The sequence below is a fragment of the Montipora foliosa genome, chromosome 5 (assembly GCF_036669935.1).
Source record: "Montipora foliosa isolate CH-2021 chromosome 5, ASM3666993v2, whole genome shotgun sequence".
NCBI lineage: Eukaryota > Metazoa > Cnidaria > Anthozoa > Scleractinia > Acroporidae > Montipora > Montipora foliosa.
This window is the reverse complement of record NC_090873.1, coordinates 22,348,256-22,353,255: the sequence shown is the minus strand read 5'-3', so window position 1 is coordinate 22,353,255 and position 5,000 is coordinate 22,348,256. Positions and strand designations below refer to the sequence as shown.

The 5,000-nt window shown below is 36.9% G+C and overlaps 1 protein-coding gene across 1 annotated transcript in view; it reads right to left on the bottom strand.

The window, feature by feature from the left end:
- Positions 1 to 5,000, bottom strand: part of LOC138003754 (uncharacterized) — a 38,385-nt gene that overhangs the window by 28,157 nt on the left and 5,228 nt on the right. The gene's annotated exons all lie outside the window — the stretch shown is intronic.

Here is a 5,000-nt window from a genome sequence, read left to right as displayed (position 1 = left end):
GGAATATATGAATTTATTTTTATCGATATTTTATTCTCTGATAAACGTGTTATTACTTTTGGAGTCTTCTACAGACCCCCCAACGAAGAAACGAAGCCTCTTGAGGACTTACAAACTGCCCTCCAAGAAATTGGTTGCTCGTCAAGTAAAGACAACCAGCTGCATTTACCCTCACCAAATAATAACCCTCCCCCTCCCACTTACTTTATCGTTGAAAATAGATAGCAAATGCTTAGACTTAACAGGACACTTAGTAATGGATGTCAAAATTGGGCGTGCATCTAATTAGGGTCATTTCTAGACATAAAGTACCTAAAATGATCTAAAGTGATCTGAAATGACCTCAAATTTTCTACAACGGTACCTAAAATTACCTAAAATGAGCAACAACAGTATCTAAAAGGACTTAAGGATGGTGCCTACCATTCTTATTGCGCATACGTTCTGCGCATCTCGAGATACTCGGGTTTCGTATCAGTGAGGCTTACCAATAGTGAAATTTTTGCGTGGTTTAAAACTATGCACAGAAAGTAGATCTCAGCAAGTACCCTTGGTATCCAAAAAGAAAACTGGGGATAACCATTTATTTTTGAGAGACAATTAAGCTTCAATTTGAGAAAGAACGCAATACATTGTTTTGTATTTTAAGGCTTTTTACAAATATTATTCATCAATCATTTTTGAAAAATGCGTGGTTACGCCCAATTTTCTTTTTAAGATCTACATTTCCTGCATAATCAGAAACCGGGGCAAAAATACCTCTGAATTAGTAGGCACTGCCCTTAAAATGAGCTACAACAGTATCAAAAATGACAATGGTATCTAAAATATAGACTTCTCTGATCACCCAAAATTTACTAAAACAGACAAAATGGTACAAATAATTGTGACCTCTTACGAGAAAACGTTCCTAATGACTAGTCCTTCTTAGGTGTGAGGCTGTGAGGTAGCAATGAAGTCTATGTGAGAACGGAAAGGGAAGTCGTTCTCATGAGTAAAGGAGTTGTTCTTAAGCAATAGTGACTCGTGAGAACGAAATTGGAAGTCGTTCACTTTCCTCAAGCAGTTGTTCGAAAATAACAGGTACCTGTGAAAACGGCCCTGATTATTCACGAGAGAGAGCAAAAATATTGCTCGCATTTCAAATGACTTTTAAGTTTTCGCTTCCAACCATTGTTTGTCATTTGAACAATTCGAGCAATAGGAGACGATCAAGTCTTGCACTTTCACCGGCCACCGCGTTACAAAGTTTGCAAAACACTGTTGTAAAGCTAAAATCTTAAACAACACTTTTAGCAATAATGGGAATGTTAATGCTGCAAGGACAGAAGAGGCTGCTGGAGCACCGCGATAATAATGATTATTCTCGCAGATGTGCGTAGCTTCAAAGTAATGTGACTATTTGCGACACGTTGATCAGAACTGTTGTTGTTGTCTTATTCTTTCAACAACAAATGTTTTGTGAAATTTTATTTACAATGAATAAGGGGTAGCTAAGGCCAATAAGATTTTGTTTTAAAGTTCAGAAGAGCTTGTTCAAGCTGGATGTGTTGCAATTTTCTAAATGTCATGGTGCACCACTTGGTATAAAAATTTCAAAAGTCAGCAGACGCGCTTACCTGCCATAAATACCCATCGTGGTTCTGGGAAAATCTTTGACCTGTTAGTGAATCTTGTATCTTAAGTACGAAACTGGCACAACGTTGAGGGAAATAACACACTACAAGAACGATTTAGTCTTATTTCATTTAACAGACTCCAGACACGCTACTCACACACCAAATTCTTCCGCAAAAACAAATGGTTTTGCACATTCTCTATTCAGTTGACTTGGTTTCTATAATTTCTATTAATTATGGTGTTGGCAGATGACTGAAAAGTAGAAAATCCCTCGTCTGAAAATTTTCAACTAAACATCAATTATGGATTATTTTATTTTTGAAATCGGAAAATGTAAAGTTTCCTCTTTGTAACAAGAGTCGCGCATGCGTGACCTCATTACTGATCGGGTTGCTCCAAATAATTCTGTTGTTCCAAGTAAATTCCTTTTTATTTTAGCTGTTGATCACGAAATCATTTGCTTCATTTTAGTTTGATGAAATTCAAACTAAGGTGAGCAATTAAAAATTATTTAAGTCTAGTTGATAAGAGCCTTGTTCACGAAATCAGTCGTTCATTCTTAAGCCATTCAACTCTCTCTGTTTAAAAAAAAAAAAAAAACTTTCGGCCGTTCAGTAGTGAAGCTCACTCATTTAAAGATTTCTTTGGCCCATTCAGCTTGTGAGCTCACCCGTCAAAAAAATTCTGCAGTCATTCGTTTGATCGTTCATTTCAGGCATGAGAACAATTTCACAACCCGTGAGTCACCCGTGAGCTTGCTGCGCGTCCAGCTGTTCAAACGACTTTCATAAGGAACGTTTTCGCGCAAGAGGTCACAACTTCTGCACCAATCAAAGCTGCGTTACTGGGTAAATTTACAATCTTTATGCTGTCAACTCTGCACCAATCAAACCTCCCTTGCTGGGCAAACTCAAGCTTTTTGTGCTGTCAACTCTATGTCAGTCATGACGCATCACTGTATAAATTGAAAATTTTTGCACTGTCAGCTCTACTCAAATCAAAACTGCATTGCTTGCCAAACTCAAATTTTTTGAGCTCTCAGCTCTATGCAAATGACAACTGCCTTGCCTGGCGAACAGATTTCTTTCATGCCATAATCTCCAGGATGGGTGACAAGAAGGTTTACGCGACATGCTAATCCCCCAGTTTGTCAACATTAGGGGAACGTGATTGTTACAAATACCTTTCAACAGTAAAATCACACCCTCTCCCAGTAAATTGAATTCGCTCTATGTCTCTCATGGGAAGAGGGCATTTTTTGTAAAAACTTGGGAATTAATTATTTTCTTAAGAAGACTCGACAAGTGCAAGAAGCACTTCTCTCGTGTTCTTAAAAACTCCTGCGTGCTCATTTAACTCAACAATGCAATTGGTACAATTAAAAAATCAAACCTTTTTTCCCTTTGGATTTCAAAACTACGGTTAACTAAACACTAAGTGACCCAAGTTTTAAGCCTTAATTTGAAGAAGACACTTGTTTATTTTAACTGGAATTTTCCTATTTAATGGTCCACCATTAGTAACTTAAAAATCTTGTGAGAGCTGGAACGAGGAGAAAATGACACCAGGGCCCAGTTGTTTGAAAGCCGATTAACGCTAATTCCAGGTTAAAAATTAACCAAGGAGTTTATTTCTCTACTCCCAAATGCTTTTCAACGCTGATATTGGGCAAAACTTTACATTAGAATACATTAATTTCGAAAAACAGAAATAAGGAGCAGAAACTTTCACCAAAAAATTGAAAACATAAAACAAAAGTTTACGCTAATCCAGGATTAAGTTAATCGGCTTTCGAACAACTGGGCCCAGGCTCACTAGTTTAAGAATGCAATGCGTTTGTACGCAACTGAATTAATATGTAGCATGGGAGTTTCAGGCTGTCAGATTTTTAAATTCGTGTTTTGTATATGTAATCAACTGCCTTTACATACTGAAATTTTGAGCTATTGAGTGAATGACGTCACTTTTCCCTTGACCCAACCCTCTGAGGTCCAGTTGGTTACTTTTGAACATGAGTAAAGGCAGACCGTGAAAGTAGAACAGTGAAGCATTCCTTTATGATAAGAACCAAACACAAATTCAAATTCTTTCCTAGCTAAATGGCTATCCTCCAGGTACTTTATAGGCTTTCAGCAACCTTGTAAAAAGTTTAAAAGAGCCAAAAACACAAGTTGGCGATTATTTTCAACCGGCTCTTTTGCATCTATAAAATGCAACTAAAATTAATACAGCATGTTTCATGATCCGTTCCAGATTTTGTGAAAAGTTGAACCATTTTGGAAACAATACATCCTTGTTTTAACTTATCGCAAAGTGAGGCATTTGCAGCTGCTTACATAGCTGGGGACCTTTCAGATAAATTATTTGAAAATGACCTGGTGTAGCCTGCCAATGATAATGCATTCTTTTAAGATAAAAATCAAACACGAGTTCAGTCATTACATTTGTATTTCCTAGGATCAGAAAGGAATTGATGGCAAGAGAACTCCCATTTTATAAGCAATGTTGTTGCCATGACTTCTTCACCGTTCTCCTTTGATTTTAATTCCGAGGTACAGTATTGCAATATTATTCCCTTGCACAGGATAGAAGAAAGTGTTTATTTCAGAGCACGACCAAAATCATGATGCAAAGAAAGAACACGCATTAATTATCTAACTTTCTGACAATATGATTGGTTTATTTCCCAAAATGGGCGTTTCTGATTGGCTATTACATTGCGTGAGAAATTGCTGCAAGCATGACCCATGCAGTGGTGTCTACTTAACAAAATAGATTTCATGTTGCTGTGCGTCTGTTCAGTAATAGATCACAGATGACATCAAAATGAGGTAAGAACAAAAAAGTGGCACACGAGGCAATAGCTGCGCGTGTCACTGATGTTCTTACCACATTTTGACATCTTCTGTGATCGATACTTGTTCTATATGTGACCGTCCAGATAAAAAGGATGCTTATAACCAAGCAAAACCACTTTCCAAATTCACAGTCGATCTCATAAACTCGGTAACAGGAATATTTTGAAATACTTAAACGAGAATTCAAGTTTGAATGTTAAGATTCTGAATTCTCCTGGGCGTTCTCTTCATTTTAAGACAGACTACACTTTGTAATTCCATTTCTTTAAAAAAAATCATTTTAAAAGTAAAAACGACACATAGCGCATTAATTTTCAGAAAACACTGCAATTCGAAGCAAGATTTTGTGAAAGACTTCCGAGATTACAATCAAATTTCAGAGATCATGAAGACATCTTGCAGATTCTGCAGGGTCACTTGTGACAATTCACTGTAAAAAGTAAACACTGTTTCCAAATCTCTAAATACCGCAATATCACACAAATGGTGAAGGTATTATTTTAACTGAAGAAAAGCCTGGCT